General features: G+C 40.1%; 1 protein-coding gene across 3 annotated transcripts in view; it reads left to right on the top strand.

The window, feature by feature from the left end:
• Positions 1-22894, top strand: part of tshz1 (teashirt zinc finger homeobox 1) — a 45277-nt gene that overhangs the window by 16736 nt on the left and 5647 nt on the right. The gene's annotated exons all lie outside the window — the stretch shown is intronic.

Below are 22894 nucleotides of genomic sequence, written 5' to 3' on the forward strand. Positions count from 1 at the left end.
TTCTGGACCTTTTTTCTTTCTCTACTTATAGCATTGCATGTTCCTTCCAAACAACTTAACTTTAGTTTCATCTCTTCACAAAATAGTTTTCCAATAGCACTGTGGAGCAGTGTGCTCTTACGCAAACTTTCAAAATGTAGCAACATTTTTGGACAACAATGGCGTCCTCCGTAGTGTCCTGCCACAACATCAATTCTTGTTTAATGTCTTGCTTGTCATATAGTTTTGTCAACAGAGATTTTAACATGTAATAGATATTTCAATGAGTCTTATGCAGACATTAGAAAAATAGAATTCCCTTTCATGGAGAATTCTGTCAGTGCTCTTGTCATCTTTACAGGACAAGCAACATGCTGAACTTTTTTCATTTATAGACAAATCTGATTGATGACTGATGAACATCGAGGCTTTTAGAGATGCGTTAGTAACCCTTTTCCTGCTTCATGCAAATTAACACTTGCTAATTGTTAATTCCAAACACCATGTATACGAGGGTAACTCTCAACTTGCACATGTAAATGTGTTATTCCGATTGTTCCAGAAACCCGATTTCTGACCATAACCTTAATATTGCCTGCATGTAAACGTTGTCATGGTTTGATAGTAAGAAAGTAAAAAAGTTGTGAACAGGACTGGGACTCATTTTCAGCCCTGGAGTTTCAGGACTCGGACCATCCCACTTTAGTTCATGTTTCAATGAACATACAAAATTTTACAATGTAAAGTAGATTACCATTCCTCCCAACCATATATATTCATGTTGCATTTGATCAAAAATAAAATTTATAATTGAATGCACTTACAAGTTCATGATTAGTGTTCATTTGAACAAGTATGTGAACATTAGGGATGTAACAATATCCAAACATCACGATACAATTTTATCACGATATGAAGGTCACGATAAGATAAATATCACGATATTGTGGGGAGGTTGGGGATATAAAAAAGGTCTCAATATTATAAAAAAATTAGCTCATACTAAAAAAAAAAAACCACAATATTGTGCTTTTGTACATAACAGCAATGCATATAAACAACCTACATTAACTAATAACACTTACTATTGAGGCATTTACTTGCTAATGCACACACACATTGAGTTCTTCCACATATTGACTCGGTTCACAAGCATATTACGTTCCCCTTCATCTGACCATTAGCGTGAATTTTAAACATAGAAGGGCCAAAACATCTCTTATGAAAATTAAACTGCACTAAAAAACTAACCACCAGAGGGTGCTAGAACTGCATAAATGGAAATCAACCTGACATTTTCTAAACAGATGGGCTGTTTTTAATATCGTGACATGGCATTGCCGATATTGTGGCAGTTTTAATATTCCGATATCACGATATTGCCATTATCGTTACATACCTAGTATCCATGCTAAAAAAATAAATAACATAAAATCATAATAATGCTTGCCTTGCTCTGTTGCGTATGTGCTGACGAGACTGACACATCCGTTTATGGAAGCAGTTATTTATTCCACAGATTTATGATTGTGCGCAACATATCTTATTCTAAATTCACGGGTGAGCATTTCTGTCTCGTAATCAAATACTTTAAATCCAATGCCATGTTAACGTCAAATGTATGTGATGGCTGACTGGTTAGCACGTCCGCCTCCCAGTGCAGAGGACGTGAGATCGAGTCCGGGCTTCAGCCTTCCTGGGTGTAGTTTGCATGTTCTCCCCGTGCTTGCGTGGGTTTTGTCCGGGTGCTCCGGTTTCCTCCCACATTCAAAAGACATGCATGGCAGGCTAATTGAACACTCCAAATTGTCCATAGGTGTGATTGTGAGTGTGGATGGTTGTTTGTCTCTGTGTGTCCTGCGATTGGCTGGCAACCAGTTCAGGGTGTACCCCGCCTACTGCCCGAAGCCAGCTGGGATAGGCTCCAGCGCCCCCCGCGACCCTTGTGAGGACAAGCGGTTAAGAAAATGGATGTACTGTATATATATGTATATATATGTATATATATATATATATACATTTGTAACCTATCTTATATTAAATATATTTGAATGAAAGTACATCTTTTTCACAAGCCCCAGGTACCAGTAAATTTCCATAAAAAATGTTTCTGTGAATTATGCTTTACATATTATTTTTATTTATTTATTATTTTTAATGTGAGTTTTACTTGAGAAATTACAGTAAGTTTATGTAGAAATAATTTTTTAAAATTCTATACATACAACAGAATGCAACAGTAACTCTTCTAATAGTTGATCTCTGACAGACAGCACAGAAAGCCTGAAGAGATTATTGTTCAATAATTAAAAATCCAGCCTTGGGCAGCATGAGGTGGTGAGTAGATAGAAAAGGAGTCAGTAAGGGGAAGCAAAACCCAAAATGAAGAAAACATGAGGGAGCCTTCTTGACAGTCTAAATGTTTCCCTTCTTTGTCTACGGGGTTAAAAGCTGTTACAGTATATGTCACTGAGGCGAATATTCAGCGGCAGTATTACTGAGTGGTGACCCCTCCTAGAGGTCATGAATAGTTCATTCCTTTAAACTCTCCCGTCTCAGTCTAGTAAAGCCTTCCCGCCCCCTCCTCTGTACACACAGCCCAATGTAGTGTGCCGTGTGGGAGGGGAGTTCCAATGCTGAGTGTTTCAGTCATACAATGGCCAAGAAAAGCTTTTGGTCCAGTGCAAAGTGTTGCGTTCAATTGTGAAACTAGAGACTTGAAGCTTTTGAGACCGTATACAAAACTCGGTATACTGTAGTTAACTGATTTATATGTAGATATTATGGAAATTGACCAATATGTTTTTTTCAGGGCCGATGACGATACCGATTATTAGTAGCCCAGGAGGTTGATAACAAGATATTTTAAACCGATATTCATTTGCAGTAAAAAAGAAAATATTTGTGTCAAAATGTAAAAAAAAAATTTGAACTTTGTTGAAATGCCATTAAGTGTCTTGTTAAAACAACTTCTCAAATTTTCAACACTTGGAAGATTTTTCTTCTAATTTTGAATTAAGAATAAACAGCTTTGTTTAAAAATGAAAAAAAAAAATGCAAAGAGCTACCCAGGTCATCACCATGTGTTAAACTAAATTAAAAAACTTAGCAAGTAAATAACTCCCTAAAGTTTTCTACTGCAAATAAAGTTTTACAAAATTTCAACAATTTAAATACATGAATAAATAAATAAAAAGTGTAGTGTGTCAGCATCATCTTTTATAAAGTGGAAATGTAAAATTGAAAAATTGTATCTCATTGAGCAACTGCATGCGAAGTGATTTTTTTTTTTTATCAGGGTTCGTAAGGTTTCAAATGATCTTCGCAGACAGTAAAAAATGTTCTCAACATGTTCAAAATTTCTTTGCAACAAGTAAAAACTGTCTGTGAACTTCTTATAAATCCTGATGAAAACCCCAAATATGTTCACAAGCATTCACCGCTCAGTGACATGCCAGCTTTATCAGCCTTCGGATTCGTAAAAAGGCTGATGCCAATATTTGTCAAAATGCCAAATATCGACACAGATAATCGGCCTGTCGGTCTATCCCTAGTGGAAATTGGCCATAAAAATTAAAGTGCAGCTCAACCCCCTACCAGATTCTTGCTCTACCCCTCACTAATATTTGAAACCACCGAAATGGGGGTCTGTCGGCGACGGACCGACGGAAAGTTCGCCACCGCCTATGGACTGCCCATCTCTGGTTATGTCGGTGTAACAGTTTGGGTTTTAAAAGAGACCATTGTGATGTATCATCATGAACCTTATTCTTGAAGCCAAATGTGAGCTGACAGGTCCACGTCACCTATAAGAACCAAAAAGCCCAAACACGTCACCCTCCCACAATGACATCAGACCACCACCCCTTTCCTCCTGCTTCTCCTACCCCTCACCTCACCATCAGCATTTCAGAAGATGGATGTGTCTTTAAAGCAGAGATTGATTGTGGCTATCAGAGTTATGGCACCATACATCACCGCCGATGTGATTCCGACGAGCTGGATTGAACAAAAAAGGTGGGACTCCTCAACCCATGGGTGGGTTCTAGTGGGACAGCATAGACATCGTTTAATAGCTTGGAGATGACAACGTACGCTTTGGTCTCCTTGCGTTTATGCACACGTACTCGCTTGTACGTCCATAAGTCGGCCTCGCTTGGGAATTCTGGCATGTTTGCGTCTGGCTGTTTCTCATTTTTATTCGTGTGTGTGTGTGTGTGTGTACGGCTGTCTGCATTGATCTCCAGTGATGTGATCTCCCTTCAGAGTCTGTTCTCATCGGACTCTGATTTACGGCTTCATTAGGATCCTTGCACTGCTGCCCCTACTGTTTTGTCTGCCTTCTTTCGACAAACACACACAAACAACAGACGCACACCCACACTCGGTTGTAGGAAAAAACTGCTACTAAAGGACATGTGTGTAGTTTGTTTCTGTTCTGTTTGTCATCTTTATGAGTAATCTCGTATTATTCAGAAAGGCTTAGCGCCTCATTGTGACGCAAGTTAAAGCACTGTGGCAGTTTTGGAGGTGCTTCCCTACCCCCAGGCAGCCCCACTCGACTGAAAAGAGCCCTCATTGTGTGTGTCTTCTTTTATGGTGCTATCTGAAAGAGAGGGATGCACTCCAGTCCACATTCAAATGCACGTGGTAAGGCAGCCAGCAGAGCAGGACAAACACCACAGGTTGTAAATGCTGTGAAAAGGTGTGTGTGTGTGTGTGTGTGTGTTTTTTGACGGTTTCACGCAAATATGTGTTTTTGTGAATCCAAATGTACACATGCATGATTGTGTGTGTGTGTGTGCAGGCTTCAGCAGGTTTGCAGTTTGACTGCATACACAAGCTACTTCATTCCTTTTCCCTCAATCTACCTGTTTTATAGTTGCCTCGAATGACTTTCTTTCCACCTCCACTAAGAGATGAAGTTTTGCTTCTTATATTTTTTCAAACCTCCACCATTATCAGACGTCAAGTCATGCAGAAATGTAAAAGAAGAAGAAGGTAATCACACTGTGCTGGTGCTTTTGTCGTCAGTCCATGATGGAAACGGGTCTAAATATGAGATTAGAACCTGCCGGTGACTGATGCTATTAGGCAGATATGCCATAGACTTTACTATCTCCCATGAAGGATTAGTGCAAATTATACCGGGAGACAGGCCTGATTTCTCCTCTGCTTTTCTCAATGTGGGCATTTGAGGCACTCTAAGTTGACAGCGTCTGTCTCTGCTTAGTTTTCCGAGACAGGTTGCGTGACAGCTGATGCCAAGCGAGGGCTTAAAAAGTGCGTATATGTGGGTGTCTGTTTGTGTGTTTGGTCTGTGTGTGTGCCCGCGTGCTAGTTTATGCACATATGTGTGGTGATGAGAATTATTAAATGACGGGAAAGTGTGTTTGAATGTGATTGTGCATCAGTGAAATTTTTTACTTTTTCCCATGGCAGGTTCTCTTTGAGACCGCTGACAATCAGGGAAGGCTCATTTTAAGCTTGGTGGCTTCCTCTTTAAGTCTACACACTCTTGTCTGGCTTTCTTTTTAATAATTAAAGTGCCTGTAAGACTGTCCAGGTGATGCAACATTTATGTAACTATGAATAAGAAAGAAAGCTGCTCAGGTGCTGGATTTCAGCATTCAATCCATTTGTGGGTATGCAGATTAAAAGGAAATGTTGATACAATCTTTGTTTGGATACAAACTCCCACCTTACTGTCTAAAAGGTCTTTATGACAGTGAGTCCAAGGCATCCCTCATGTTGAGTGTAATCAACATTCTTCATCAAATGGAAGTGGTTGAACTACAGTGTTGATATAACTGCTTACTTTGCTCACCTCTCAGGAATGCTTGAAGAAACATGCAAATGCTTCCCATTTGAGCCAGTGTGTCTCCTCTGACCTGCTGATTTAGAAGGGTGACTTGCCCTTTAGTGTTGGTTGTAAACCAGAGAGATGGATTTATAGGCCTAGGCCTTGTTTTTTTCCTCCACTGTTCTCTGCACTTTTGACAGCCTTCAAGATATATTCGTGCTCCAGTGGTTAGTTAGGCTTTAAGCTTGGACTAAAGCAAACTTAAATACAGAACAGCAAACTTAAAGTGGAATTACTCTTGGAAAATACTATTTCCCTTGAGTGACCTTTACTATGCCATCTATCCTTCCTTTTCATTCTTGTCAGAAATCTGCTCTCACTAAATCGTCTTCTGTACTCCACCTGCATGCTTAGTTGGTGAGCTATGACACTCAGCAGTGCAGAGTCAGCAGGACGGGAGCAGGAAACAGGTCAGTAGTAGAGGGGCTCCAACTGAGACAACACTTGATTATGTACAGCTGCACAATTGTTTGCGATCCAAGAAAAGAGCTTCCGTATATGCAAAAATTGTATAAATAAATAAATACATAATAGTTTTTTGTTTTTCTTTTTAAAATTAAGTAAGGTGCCACTCTGTTGTGCTAATCAGGACTTTTTAAGTAATTTTGGGAGTTTGTAAAAAAAAAAAAAAAAAGTGTATATATATATATTTTTTTTTTAATGTATCAAGGGGCCACTCAGATGGGCCCTCAGGCTACCAGTTGCCCACCAGCTCATATATTGAAAGGTGAAACCGAATGTCACGTTGGTGACCCTAGTTGCACATTTGAGTGTTTAGGGATTTAGATATTGAGTGAAACATGCCTTTTTTTTTTGCTTGCATATTGCAATGGTGGAGAGCTATTCATTTCTTCTGCGATATTACGCATATGTAATATTTTTTTTAAAATATGGATTTTTGTGAAGTTTGTCACTGTTTTACTCGCGATGGCCACCGCTGGCCTAAACTGTAACTGCAGTGTCCGTATCAAGCTTGTACATGGTGCGGGTGTGAGTGCTCAAATAATCTCTTCATTTTTTCAGTTTTCTTGGAGTCTAAGCTGCCGTTTGGGCTGTGCTCGAAGCGGGCGTCTCTGTTTTTTCAGTTTCCATCCCAATTGTGTCGAACACGAACAATAAATGTCTGCGGGTACGAGCATGACGTCACACTCCACTATTCCACAACTCCCCACCCCCAAGAAACTAGAGTGTCCACCCCCGAAAACTCCACACTGAAGGGAAGATACAAGATGACAGGCGCAGTCACAGTTAAAAAGTTGAGGCTCTTTGTACTCATTTGGGCATTAGTGGCACATACATCATGTAGAAAAACCCTTAATAACAACATTTTAAACTACACAATGCATCTTTAAAAAAAAGTTTCCTCTACATTGGATGCTACAAATCAGTCTCATCGTCTTCTTGAAACAGTCTGAATGAACCAGTTTAAGTCCTAGTTTACCTCTGTTGTGGGACTCAGTGTTCATTTATCTATTTATTTCCAGAATGCTGTTCTTTTTTCCCTTCATATAAAGACAGTCCATGTCCGAGCGTGTCATAGTGTGATGGATTGCATAGTCCTCTTCATTCAGGAAGAGAACGGGGGATGGTGAAAGAGAGGAGAAAGTAGGAAAGGAGAAGAAAAATTCAGTAAGTGAGGAGGAAGGAAGAAGAGTGGCGCGGTGAGGTGTAGCAGTGAAGGACATGGCAGCTTAGCGCTGGCCAAAAAGACTGTGCTGAACACCTGCTCCTGTCTCTGTCGCCCCTTCAACCTCCTCATTACCTGTCAATCTATCACAAGGCAGCCAGATCAAATGTCTGCAGAAGCCAGGACTCACACAGGGAAGAAAAAGAAGAGGGAGGGACAATGACGTAGGATTGAGGGAAAGACAGATAATGAAGTAAACAACACTATTACATGTGTAATTTCTTTTAATTAAGCTTTGCAACTTAGAGTCCCATTATTTACAAAAGAAAAAGGCAGGACATAAAATAAATGCAGTGACACTTCGAGGAAATCTGACGTTTCAAACAAACCAAATAAATATTGTAAAATGTAGATCAATTATACTGATAAATGAAACCATGCCATTTTTATCTTTTTATTTTATTTATTTAACTAGTACCACTGTTTCTCTTGTCATCACGAGCCAGCCTACAACACCGTCTGCCATATGATTGGCGCCTGCTTATGAAAGAGCTGAATCGTCTGACACAGCTTCAGTATGAGGCGTGGCCTACAGTTTCAGATTACAGTGATAATACCCCCAGTGGTGCTGCAGGTGGACCTTTTTCCTGTGTTTTGCTCACTATTGAAACACAGTGATGTATTTTCAATAGTGGTCTTGCATGGATTTATGTTGTGTGCCCCTTTGCTGGAGTGTGTGTTAATACTGTATATGACAGAGATCATTTGCACACCAAAGGCAGAATGAATGTGAGCTTCAAAAGGCAAATTAATTTGAGCTATTCAAGGTGCATTAGTGCACACATGACCAGTCCAGGCCCACTATTTCTGATCTCCCTCCGCCCCTTTGCTCTCCTCCCTCCCTTCTATGTCCTTGTTTTCCATTCTTTCCCCAGCTCTCCTACCTCTAGCGCCCTGTTAGTGTGTGAGCTGTGGTGATTTACGGTAATTATCCATCGTTGGGTCATGTATCAGGCTGGCCGTTGCTAGGAGATGGAAGCAGCTGCTGCTGGCTGTTGTCTTGTCATGGATTGTGTGTGTGTGTGTGTGTGTGTGTGTGTGTGTGCGTGTGTGCGTGTGTGCGTGTGTGTGTGTGTGTACTTAATGAATGTGTTTGTACTGTGAGATTTGGGTGTGCTTGAGGGTGTATTCGTTGTCTATGTGTGTAATCAGGTGATGCGGGATTTAAAAAGGTGCAGGTGGTAGTGGAGAAAGGAGTGCATAGACTAAGTGTGAGATTATTGAAAGGAGGGAGATATAGGCTAGGATGGAGGTCAGAGGTTGAAAGCTGAAATATGAGTGTATTTTGTTTGTATTTAGCGCGGGCAGTCTAAAATACACAGGTGTGTGCCTTTGTGTGTGCGTTGCGGTATGAGAGCAAAATCAATCAATGAAGAAAATATGCAACTTTTAGGTGAAGCTGTATAGAAAGACATACGAGCTTTACACTCACTGGCCATTTTAGTAAACATGTGCAGTCTATAGATGCCCAACTATGAGCTTATTAATATTAATTTTAAAACTGACCATTATCTTTTTTATACGCAGACTCAGCGAGACAGTTAATTTTTTTTAAATTAAATCACATTCGTTTCTGTGTCTGCTCCTAATGATGACAAATACGGAGTTTTTGTGATAAATAAGAGTGAGAGAGTATATGTCAGGGATAAAGCAGTGTGTATCTCCCGCTGGCGGTCGTCACACAGATGGGTGCTGGACCAGGTCCCCTGGGGGACCTCATGCTTCTATTTGCTGAGGTAATCCACCATAGCCCATTGTGTTGACGCGGTTTCAGGTTTCATGACCTATACAAGCAAGCAGACATAAACTCAAGCATATAGGCCATCAAAAGGTCACAGGCACACATACTGTAAAACCATAGTGAGCAAGGAAGTTTTTTGTGTTGTGTTGAAGTGAATAGTTTACACCAGTGGTGTCCAAACTCGGTCCTCGGGGGCCGGTAGTCCCGCAGGTTTTGGATATTTCTCTCCTCCAACACAGCTGAAGCTCATCAGCAAGCTCTACTAAGCCTGATAACAATCCTGTTGATTGAAACAGGTGCGTTGGAGCAGGGAAACCTCCAAAACCTGCAGGACTACCGGCCCCCGAGGACCGAGTTTGGACACCACTGGTTTACACTATTATATATTTGTATTATTATGTAATTGTCATAATTTATTACAAAATGTAAAAGGAAGGTGGCATTGTTGATGACTCGTTAGAATATCCACCTCACGGATGGGAGTCGGTTCAAATCCTGGCCTTTGCATGTTCTCCCCGTCCCATTCCGGGTTTTCTCCAAGGTACTCCGGTTTCCTCCCAAATTCCAAAAACATGCATGGTATTTTAATTAAACTCCAAATTGTCTTTAAGTGTGATTATTAGTGTGAATGGTTGTTTGTCTATTTGTGCCCTGTAGTTAGATGGTGAGTAGTTAGACCAGTTCTGGGTGTACAGTGCATCTGACCCTGAAGTAAGTTGCAGCACACCCGCAACCCTGGTGAGAATGAGCTGGACAGAGAATGGATTGATGGATGTGAAAGACATCTGTATTAAAGCTACAAGTCATACGAGCCACTCCAACTGTAAATACAACATCCACTCTTCCATACCGACCTAATTAGCACCAGTTAGCATTTGTCATTGTGTTTAGGGGGGGAGATTAGGAACACCTCTCAATTAATCTGCAATCAGTCTGTTTGTTAATTAGCTAACCTGTTCTAAGTGGCCTTCGGGGCTCTTCTGTAATTAGCTGAGCTGCTGGGAAGCAGGCCTGTATGTTGACACTGACCTGAAATGTGCGTGTGTGTATGCACACACTCACTCACTCATGCACGCACTCACGCACATCCATCCATTCATGCACTGATACACAGCACAGTACACTAACTGTATAACCCATAAGAGAGACAAATACTTAAAGGCACATTGACACATTCTCCCACTCTCTTCATGCAGATATAAAGATTTGCGCAGTCAATGTTCCCAGTGATAAACTTACACTGATTATTCCTCCTTTCACTTTGCAGAAAGCCCGCATTACCGTACTCAAAACTTTTCTTGGAAAAGGAAGGAGGACATACATATAATATTCCCTTTACACATATACTCATTTTATTCTTTTAAAGTGCAACAACAAGCCCACCAAATCGAATCTCCCCATTGGTCAGTGTTTTTTTTTCTTAGTTCACTTCAAAGCCATTTGTTTACTCTGCTGCCTCCTGACATTGTCTGTGGTAATTAAAGGAGCGCCCTTAAATTTATGGTTTAATTATACAAGTCTTGTTATGCAGAGAAGACCAGGATGGGCTGATATGCTCAATAAAAATAAATAAATTCCTCACGGGGTTATTGAACTCGCATTCACATAGAGACGGCAATCGTTTCAGATATTCAGGTGTGTGTTACTGCATTTCTGTGGTTATGGGTATGCCTTTGTGTTTATTTATGTATTGCACTGCTGTGGTGAGAGTGAGTGAGAATGAACATGTAAAAAAAAAAGCCAGATGAATTACTATTGATTGCTGCTGGTTCACGGTATTGATCCTCAGCATGTTAAACCCTCCTGTACTCCGTGAAGAACACTGTGTTGTTGAGCAAAAAAAAAAAAAAAAACTCTTGCACAACTAAGCAGCTGTATATATTGTCAATATCTCCTTGTGTTGTTAATGTATGCTTGCAAAAAAAAAAAAAGGAGAACCAATGTTGCTTGTAGCCTCACGTATGTTAGGGGTGAACCGATTAGTCAACTAGATTTGTTGATAGCGTCATCATTTAAAGCTTAAAGTTGATTAATCAGTAATCGTGTGGTTTTTGTTTTTGGCATTTTGTCTTTCAATCGACCGGTTTACAGTGAACATTTCCCACCTGCTGTCGTTGGTGGACTATCACGCTCTGTGGAGAAACAAAATGTCCAGTCAAAAAGTTGACACAATCTCCATACGTCTACATAGACTACATTTACATGCAGGCAATAACCCTTTTAAAACCTGAATATTGGCAATATTTGGGTTTTCTAAGGCCATGTAAACACGCGCAATAACACAAATATGCTAAACCTGAATAAGACGCCTGAGTTACCCCTTTCATAACTGGAATACTGGTTCATATAAACGCATTCGGAATACCTCAAATAAACGGGGCATTGATTTTCGTCGTGCGCATGCTCACAACCTCTTCTTCTTCCGGGTTTTCACTCATCAACTTTGTTTCCGTTTCCGGTTTGCAACGTGTGGGCCGCGTCCCAGTACTTGCACTTTCGCCTTCTCGGTGCCCCTCGGTTGCGCGTTCCCGTCGATGGGTGCGAGACTGCGAATGTGTAGTGTCCAAAGCATTTCAGATAGCCGAGACGCCTTCCCGCCGATGAGCGGGAGCACGTGTTTGGGGGGCGCAGGGGTGGGGGTGCGAGTGTTTCCAGCAGTGGCCGGAAACGACGCTGATGTGTACAACCCGGAAGTCGGAAGTGCGTGGCATCTACCCCATTTTGAAATCTATTCTCACCATTTCTGGTGCACTACTTAGCTGACTGACGCTAACTTGAAGACAGCACCAGTAATCGTAGGCAGCTTTCCCATCATGCTTTGTTGCCGTTACTGGTAACACTTGTGATTGTGTTATGCCGCTTTAACGTGTTATTGTTTGTATTTGTGTTTTTTTTTTTTGTTGCTACTTTTGATATTAAATTATAATAACTTGGTGAGACCTTTAGTAACAAAGGGAGGCAGTCCGTGCTGTATAAAATATATTGGTCGATGTTTGAAGCATTGATATCATGATTGTATGAAAGTAAGACTTTTGGATTAGAATGTGATGGACGCTCTATATTTACCGCTTTCAAAACGTATTATGTCCAATAATGCATGGAAAATAAGTATCCATATCACGTTCATAATGTGCACCAAGAACATCACTACACGATATGGTCATGTTTTACAAGCGTGTGGAAATGGTTGCCCAAAAATGAGACTAGCAGCACGGCCACTTGCAAAATATGCAAATCTGTCCTCAAATACAATAAAAGCATCAATAAATACAAAGAGTCAAGCAGAGAAATGCTGAATTTTGGGGGGATTTTTGCTGGCTCTTTGAAGGGAAACACACATGGTTCCCACTAATTATAACTAAATTTAGCATTTTGGTTAGTTGTATTTTTAATCATTCGTTTTAATTTGTTTCTATGCCTGTCCGTCAAAATGTGTTTTTGTCCTTGTGATACCAGCCCGTGGCACAAAAAAGGTTGGAGACTGGACATCAATGAATCAGTTTTAAAATAAAATATCTTTAGTCATTCAACTCCATGCATGCATGCTTGTGTGTGTGTGTACATGTTTTTCGTGTGCACGTGCCCGCTGTAATTGAGAGTGATCTTGGCTATGGCCCACAAGCTGATTCTCTGAACCGATCTTTGAGTTGGGTATAAATAGTGCTTACACTATAAATAAAACAGCACTATCTCTCCTGCTCTCTCTCTCTCACACACACACACACGCACACACACGCGCACACACACACACGTATGATAACCAGGCTGACACAGATTCCACACCTGAATATACACATGATCATACTGTACAAAGACAGAGCTTCTGTTAATCCATAGCTCACTTTTTAGAGGTCAGGTGGAAGGATGTCTGTGGGACATATTGATGTATTTACATGAGAGCGTGACCTCTACAAGCTTAGCACTGACTACCTGTCTGACCTCTGACCCATTCTGCTTGACCTACAGTCATGTATTCCCAAGATTAAGCCCCAATGGATACATTTAGGCTTGATGCTTTTATTCAAGGTGAGCAAGTAGCTGATGGAGGACTTTCCCATAACACTATTATGGCAGGTGATGAAATCATTGAACCCGAGCCACCCAGGGAGATATTTTCATTTATGCTTTTTTTTTTTTGCTTTCTAAAACAGACTTTACACAGTTCTATTAGCAAACTGTTGTTACCGGTGCTTGGCTAAATATCTGCAAGTAATGCAGAATTTCTGCAGCAGTCCTATTTGCACAGTGCTTATTCACATTCACACGCCACTTTCTACTTAGGTCCATTATGCAGCCCTATGTATCTGCAGAAAACCATGTCCCATCTGCTGCTATCTGCTGAGCTCAACTCAGGCTAGAGGTGTTTTGAAATGGACTGGAGAGAGGGGTAAGAGATAAATTGGTACATCGAGTTGGAATGCTGCAGCAGTTATTTAAGGCCCTGTAGGTGCTGCCTAGGCCATATGCTCCCATTATTCCACTTGGGGGAAGCTCATGTGAGCATGTGAGCACGTCTGGGGGAGTGGAAGAGTTTGATGGTATTAAACGAGAAAGGAGGGGGTGTTTGGAGTCAAAGGGGAAATGTACCAGAGGTGTTACTTGAAGGTGAGCCCCCCTATGGCACACTGGAGGAATTAAAAGGGAAGGACAACCCGTCCCCCACCCCCCACCCCTTACCCCCTACCCCAAAAAACAACATCAACTACAACACAGGATACAAATAGGGATGTGTACCAAGCCTCGGTACTAAACTGGCCCCGGGGCTGAATTTTTCACAACTGGACTATTGATATTCGACACCCTTAACAGTTCTATTAACAGTTTTGCAGAAACTACTGATTTAGGCGATATAAACAATAAATCAATCAAATTAGTAATACTGTATGTTCATAGTTTGTCTAAGATGCACGTTCACAGTCGGAGGCGAGCCCCCCCGGTATTTGTGTCATGGTGGTGACTCGAGCGCCATCCGGACCCTAGCTACTCTGTCCTCAAAGCCATCTTGCCACCGGCTTGGGACCGCAGCGCAAGCTTCCGTCCTTTAGATTGAATTAGCTCTGCTGCTATGCTAACCTAGCATTGGAGCGTTTCACTCTCTTGGCATGTTTATTTGATTTACTGTACACTCAATCCAATGTTATCCTAATGTAAAATTGGTTTGAGTAGTCATGCCCGGAGAGAGATAGAGCAATTACATTGTCAATTTATAAACCTAAAATTTGAAATAAAGCAGGCAGAAAGGTTAACAGATAACTTGTCAGTATACTCGGCACTGGATAGAATAGGTTAACTGTTAAACCATCAAGAGTCATTATATGCTTGGTCTTAGTCTCAGCATTGAATTGTTGAAGTTATGATAAAGAAAGTTCTTACGTAAACTATTGAGGATATTGTTTAGGATCAGAAATTTTAATGGTTAAAGTACCACGATTGTCACACTTTTGGTAAACGTCAGATTTATTTGAGTTCCTGCTCATGTTGGATTTGAATGAGCAGATTTTTAAGCAAAGCGTGCTTTTAAAAAATGGATACCATTAATATACATACTTGTATAGGAATGATGGAAGCTAAATCATTAACTAAGAAAGAAATTATGGCGATCTGGGTAACAACAAAAAGGACTGATAAGGATATAGCTAATATATAAGAATATAGATAATAGCCAGAATTCTGACTTTATTAGAGATAAAAGTGAGACTTTTTTACTTCACTGGCCTTAATCCTTTTCTGTATCTTCCGTAGTTAAGAGTAGTAGTATCGTAAAATTTTAACGGTACCCATCCCTAGATACAAGTAGACGGCTGCAATCAGATGAGAACGAATTAGTAGCCCTTAATATCTGGCTCTTTTACTGTCATCTTTGCATAATTCAGCTCATCAAGTGTTTAGGTGTGACAGAGTATCACTCCTGAACTGCTGAACTTTTAGTTTGAAATTTTGTCTGAGGTTGGTGTAGTTCAATCACATCTATATAATGAAAGTGCACTCTGTTAGAGTCTGTGACATATTTGCACCTCCTTGATTCTTTTCATTACACAATTTATTGTCATGGATAATGCAGTCAATATGTAGCAGTAAAAAAACCATCATGAAATTCTCCGGTAGAGTTTTTCCAATTCAGAATTTGAACACTGCAAATATTGGGTCACTTTAGGACAGCATTTCCCAACCGTTTATGAGCTGAGGCATATGCTGTATTTTACATTTACAACACAAATAATTAATCATGTCTCAATTTCCTCAACAAATGTACTGACCCTTTCTGGTGTACAAATGACAAGTTGATACATCTCTTAATTGCACCCTAATTGTACTAGCAAAAGAGCATTTAATTAATAGTTCTGCCTGTCAACTATATGTCACTGGCATAGATATATAACAAAGGTACATTGTTTGTAATATATAAAGAAAAACTTAAAATCTGGTAATTTGTTGTAGCACACCTGATCATCTCTCATGGCACATGAATGTTCCACGGAACAGTGGACAACTGCTTCAGGGAGCAAAGCTCAGATACATCTTTGTTATGTTCTGCGTATCCCGGTCTCCTTGTCTCTCTGTCCTCTGCCTTTTCTTTGCGATCTCCTGTCAAAATTAGGCCTGTGTTCCTCAGTAGGCCATGGCTCTCATGTTAGCCGTTTCATGGGATGCACATCCCAACATTCCCTCTGACACGCCGGCAGCAGCATTACCATAATTGGCTTTTCTACATGACGGGACAGAGGAAATAATAATGTCATTTTATTTACAGCCCTCTTGTCCCGGTCCGAGAGAAATCACCCCTCCCCTCCAGTCCTCCTCGCTGCTGCACGCTGTCTTCTATCTGCCATACAAAACTCTTTTTTTTTTTTATATCTCATCTCAGTCTCACCCTCTCTCTCCGGTTCTCTCCGTGCAGTGTGCGTCTCATTCTGCCACAGCGTGTAGGTCAAGCGATGGCTTTTTGATCAGCTCCTGTCCAAAGCCATCAGTGTTGAGAGGCACGTAATGGAGAGCAGGGTGACAAACAGAATCTGGGGAAGGAATAAGACTGCCAGTTTCCTATTAGGGGCCGGCCTAAACGTCCCCGGCCTGCAACCCCCCCCCCCCCCTTCCCCCATCATCCCGCTATACAACAACCACCTCCACCAGCCACCTTCTCCGCAAAGCCACTCTTGCACTGCCTAAATCACATGAGTGAAGGGGCCTGTGATTGGACATTAGTGCTGCAAATGACTGCTGTGATTGCCCCCTCTTCCCAAACGCACATCAAATAAATAAAGAAATGTGTGCAAATAAATAGAAGATGGGGTGTTGGAGAAAAGGGGCTGGTGAGGAGAGGATGACTGGCTTCATCTCTGTCTTTTCACTCTTGTTTCATCGCCTTTTTGCCTTTCTTATCTGGTTTGTTTGGCTTTGACAGCGGCCAAATGGTGAAGCTCTGCGAGTCTGACAGAGAGTGTTATTGATTTAACAACCAAGCAGACTCTTTGCAAAGAAGGGTGAAAACGGGGAAAAAAACAGATGGGTGGGAAAGAGATAGCAAAGTTTTGAAAAGGAGTGATGTGTTGCTGCTCCACTACATGCCAAAATGCAGATGCGTTCTCTACTTGGATTCAATGCGGTATCATTTACAGAAATCACTTTATAAAAAAGTCACTGTGTACGGGGGTGAATGTTTTAAAGATGATCTCTACTTTGGTCAACCATGTCACACTTTGAAGCACAACTTTATTGACACAGGATGAAGGGCGTTCACTGCCAAATATAATCAACTGTCTGTCCTTTCTGCACGGCTGGACTGCATGCTCTCTTCCCCATTCTGCTCTTTTTAAGAACTTTTTTTTTGTTGTAATAATCATAATAATAAAATGAGGCAGTTGAGAAAAGCCACTTATTTTTTCTAGCCTCTTATAGCCATTTAGGTTTTTGTTCAATATTTTATCACATGGGACATGAGAACCTACTTTGAAGCTTTATAGTGTGTCAATCCATTTGTGCATTATGTTTTTCAAGGGGTCTTTTATAACATCCAATGGTGTTACTAAATCATTTTAGTACTTAACGTTAGGCTTTACGTGATCAAGATAATAGGGTTGATCAGCAAGTTTGGAAAAAACGATACCCGATCACCAACTGATCAGAAGATGGAGCATTATATTTCTTTTACACAACTTTTATATTTACTCTACCGTCATCTTTTGCCATAGCAAAAATTCATGTATAATTGACGGGCATTGAAATATCAATTCAAAAACGACAAACAACATCTCGTTTCATCACGCCTGCCTGCTTGTTGCATCTGTGATTGGCTGAATGTGCGTGGCCGGAACTTCACGTAATTTACGCCTAGTCATGAAAGTTAGTTTGAATGAATGAATGAGTAGTTTATTTCAGCTCAAAACACAGAAAACACAAACATCCCTTCGAACAAATCAGTCCACCAAAAAAGGCCCCAGGCTTTTTAATGCCTACCCTTACAGTCCCATGAGTCACATAAAATTACAAATAAATAAATAAATAATAATAATCTACTACACTCACAGTATCAAAGTCACTATAAGCATGAATTATTTTACATTAAATTTTTTTCTTAAACCGCAACAGAGAAGTACACAGCTTCAACGCATCATCAAGTCCATTGCCCAATTTTACACCCAAAACTGAAACACATCTGTATTTTGTGTTGGTCCTTACTTTACATGTTTCAAACATTAATAAACCTCTTAAATGATAGTTTCCTTCTCTTAATTTAAAGAAATTCTCAATAAAAACAAGTAGGCTATTGTTTGCTGCACGAAAAAAGTATTTCCAGTGTTTTCAAATATACAATATCCATGCATTTTAAAATACTATAAATAACTGATTAGTTGATTCTTTATAGCCAACTATTTTCATTATTCTAATCACTTTTTTCTGTTTTTATTAATTTGGACTATATTTGTTTTATATACATTTCCCCAAATGTCAGCAAAATATGACATGTGAGGTAACACAAGAGAAGAGCACAATATAACAAGACCGTTCTTATTTAGGAAATACTTTACTTCATAAAGAACACTGATTTAGCTAATTTACTGGTATGTTTAGTATTTTCTACCTATGGCTTCCAACACAGTTTTATTAGTTGAATGTTTGCTCCTGAACATACTAAATTTGTATCATCATTTAAATAAATTATAAAGGTCCCAATACGAACATTGTGGAATACCACAGGTTACACTTCTCACTTGTGATTCAGTATTATTAATTTTTACATATTGAAACCTATTATTTAAATATATAGTTAACCATTTAAATGCAACACCTCTCATGCCTTATTGTTCACATTTCTGCAGGAGTAATGAGTGATCAATGGTATCAAATGCGTTACATAAAGTCAATCAATACACCCAAAGTGTTTTTTTTTTTTATTATCTATTGCTGTAGCAATATTTTTCTACAAATTCAATCACTGACAATACTTGTGCTCATTTAATAAACCATACTTTTCAACAAAAGCCTTTCTACAAAAAAAAAAGTTTTTAGAAAATTGGGTTAGCAAGTAAACCGGTCTATAATTTGACACAATATTCTTTTCATCATTTTTATAAACTGGATCACTTTTGCTATTTTCATTTCATCAGAAAAAATACCTGTTGAAAAAGATTTGTTACTTAAGTTAAGTAATACTTAAGTAAATAGTTCAATAACACAATGAGTCTCTTTTATGAGTGACATATCAAGATAATTAGAAACAATAGATTTTTTTTTTTCCTGCAATTGCAATTATTCAAAGTACAATCAAACTTTTTTACTTCATCTCTTGGCAGGTCAATCCCTCATGCCAAATTTGGGCCTACATTAACAAAAAACAAACAAAAACATTGAATTAGTTAACAATCTTCTCCATATCAAACAGAGTTATCATGTTTAACAATATATGTTGGAAAGTCTTGATTTTGACCATTTTTAATCGGCTCATTTAGAGCTCTCAAAGTATTCCTGATGGCTTCTTTTTTTTTTTTTTTATCTTTGCAATAACTGGTCATAATCTTTTGCTTTTTCAGAATATATGTCAGTCTGTATTTATATTTCTTATACCTATATTCTTTTTCCATAGTTTGATATTTCATAAATTCCTTATACAGTATAGGCTATTTTTCTTTTTCCAAGCTTGTTCACCATGGTTTCACCCCCCCTCTCCAAATTCCTTGATTGGTCAGTGTCATACATGTTAACAAACATTTCTAACAATGCATTGTATGAGTCGTTAGTGTCTTCTTTATAAACTTCTTGCCAGTCATGATTCATAAGTTCTGCTTTCAAAGCTATAATTGCTTCTGGTGATTTTACTCTGCTTAACTTATGAGTCTGTCCTTCCAATTTTTATGCTATCATCCATTTCTAACAAGGCAAAACCTGGTAAATGGTCACTTACATCAGTCACTAATAATACACTTTTTATCTTCCCATTAGCTACATTTGCAAAAATATTGTAAATCAATGTTGCACTTTCCTTAGTTATTCTGCTAGAATTAATGGATAGCGATTCAAACTAAACATAATATTAACAAATTCTGCGGTCTTCATATGATTAAATTTCAACAGATCAATATTAGTCACCTCAAACAAATATCCAATGAATTAAAGAGATCTTAACCATAAATAAGTAACACATACTTTAACTAGTTATTTTGTTTTTGTTTAGTTTTTTGAAATTTTTTGACTTTTTACCCGTAAAAAAAATTACACGAGCACTATTAGTTTGTTGTGGGATGGTTGATGGCGCGCAGACGGAACTTCCACCTCTCAACGCAAAGGATTTTTCCGCTCCCACATGTGATAAGGCTAAAAATAGATTAGCTTTCAGGCTCACATATACACTATTGCAGCACAGAACGACCCCGAAGTGAACGAGGTTGTCTTTGCTGTAATGTCTTCTTTTGTGGATCCGATCAATAATGTTATTGATTGATTGGCAATTACAATCATTGATTTTGCATAAAAATGCAAAATGTCGGCCGATCTTAATCCAGTCGAACATATCGGTGTAAAGTCTACTCAGAAGTGGTTCAACGGATCATCATTGATCCGTGGTCGGTTCGGATCAAGCACGTTCCGTGGATTGTTTGTTGGTGGTGGGGGGGGGGGACGGTGCACATTCACAGTCGACACCATTCAGACATGTCAAGGTAGCTGAATCATACTCAACTCAACACAGCCTACGCTAAAGCTAACTTTAAAATAAAGTTTACCAAATAATACATTGAGGACATTGCAAGTAGCCTTAGTAGACTTTTACTTTGAAGGTGGCCCACGTCGTGGCTTGATGTCTAGCTTGACTTGCTTAGCCGTTTAGGAGTTATTTACTGTAGTTTTGATTGACATTAAAGTTGCAACCAACAGCAACACAACGCTATCCCGAACTCATATTTTTTTTTGCTGATCCGAAAAATGATCAGATCCGTGACTCAAATCCGTGGTCCGAACTGTGACTTTTGTGATCCGTTACACCACTACTACTCAGCATACTTGATACCTCGCTTTAGTAAGCGCCTATGAACCATATGCAAAGACAGTAGATGAGTGATACAGTGAGATACTAATATGTTGCTGTTGTTGCGAGAGTGGCTGGTGGCGGGGCTTGATCGCTGCAGTTTGTGACAGTGAGTCGTGGCACTCTCCTGGCCACGCTGCCGCCTGTCTCCTTGATGGCGGCACGTTCCCAAGCAAAAGTGACAAGCGCTTTGGTGCCCATGCAGATGGCCCTGCTCACAGCCATCACCCTCGCTGCAATCCAAACCGCCAGGGATGCCAGCCCCAGCCCACCCGTAGCCAGCCCTTCCTACTGCTGTGACATTGCTTATGTGCATCGGTGGAGGAGTTGTGGGCAAAAGAAGGGGGTTAATATGATTGCAAGTTACAATCACACATCTTCAAGTAACAGTTATTGAAACGACACGTTTGACGTGTAACTCTTAATATTTTTACCTCCTCATTGCCAATTCTGATTTTAGCATCCTGTCAGACGAGCATTTCAAAGACAAGGCAGAGATCATTTATTTCAGGCTAACTTTAACAGCGTTTCATCACTAATGTACATTTATGGTTTGCAAAACAATCTGGATACTGCCTATGATTTTTACAGATGTCTCTCTCTGCCACTCTTTTGTCTCTGTGCTTTTGATAGCTCCCTCTTTGTTGTTTCCATGACAACATGGCAGGACAGAAATTGATTGACAGGGATCGTCAAAGGGTTTCCTGGCGACCTGCTCATCGCTTGAAGCCCCTCCTTATTGCAGTCTGCGTTTTGTCACTCATCCACATATTTTTCTCTTTCTCTTTCCCACAATATGATTTTTATATTTCCAACTATTGGGTTTTTAGCTATTTTGGGACTGCAGCTGACATGAATGACTCAGCTAGGTTATTCCTACTGTACAATGGGACTGGTGATGAATGGCTAGCTATTCTGCAGGAGGCATTGTATATTAAATGGCTGATATGCATTGACATCCTCATGCTCTGGAAGCAGGTCGGTGAGGGAAGGCACTCGAACAGGAGACACTCTGCAGATGTGTTGTAGAGAGTACATCACATAATGCTAATCTGCTGTGTTAGGGATTTTCAGGAGTTTTAGAAACTGTCTCAGTCTCAGTCTGTCAGTGGGATTGAAGCACAGCCAGGTTCTCCTGTAGTGCTCTCATTTCACTGAAATCCTGTCAGGCATTGGGGTGAGGAGAGGGGGGAGGTAAGTTGCTCATTTGGAGAAGGATGTATCAGCAGCGCACAGAACACTCTCGATTTATAGACAATATTATGGTTGGAGTCTGGTTTGCACTGTAAGAGCAGCTAAGTATGCGCTGCATTGTGAAGGTGAGCGTGCGGGCTAACGTGCATTCCCAAACTGATGCGCTCAAATGCACATCATCACATAGTCACAGAGCATGGTGCAGCTGCTCACTACCCCCACCTCATCCACCCATCTCCTCTCAGGCAGCAGTAAATGGTGCCAGTGTATATATATCAGGTATTATGTCCACTTAGATTATGATATGACAGGTTAGCGTGCCGTTTGAAGCTGACAGCACATCTGTTTCATCAGGAAAGATTGATACTGGCATCTAGGACACACATCTCACCATGCAGGAAGGAGATAAAGGAAGAAGCTAGGGGGCTGTCTTTCCTGTCTCCCTGCCGCTCTCACCCTCTCTCTTTTTTCTTTCTCCCATTTTTACTTACCCCCCCCTTCTCGCCTAGAAAACTCAACACCTCATGCTTACTACTTCTCCGTGCCCCATGTCTACTTTTTATTCACGTTTTCCGCAAACCATTTAATATCATTCTTGACGTTGCCTTACTCCCCCCTTCTCGCCTAAAAAACCCAACACCTCATGCTTACTACTTCTCCGTGCCCCATGTCTACTTTTTATTCACGTTTTCCGCAAACCATTTAATATCATTCTTGACGTTGCTTGCAGTGTGCTTTTTGCCCCTGCCCGCGAGCTCATGTACTTCAATATTTGCTCATTTTTACAATGTATTGCCTGTCTGCCCCATCCTCTTCTTGACAATCACTAGCAGCAGTCTGATTCCAAATAACATTGTTTTGTCAGTTTCTGTGCTTATTATCTCAAATGGGAGTGACCTTTAGCTTGGTTGA

The sequence above is a fragment of the Vanacampus margaritifer genome, chromosome 9 (assembly GCF_051991255.1).
Source record: "Vanacampus margaritifer isolate UIUO_Vmar chromosome 9, RoL_Vmar_1.0, whole genome shotgun sequence".
Lineage (NCBI taxonomy): Eukaryota > Metazoa > Chordata > Actinopteri > Syngnathiformes > Syngnathidae > Vanacampus > Vanacampus margaritifer.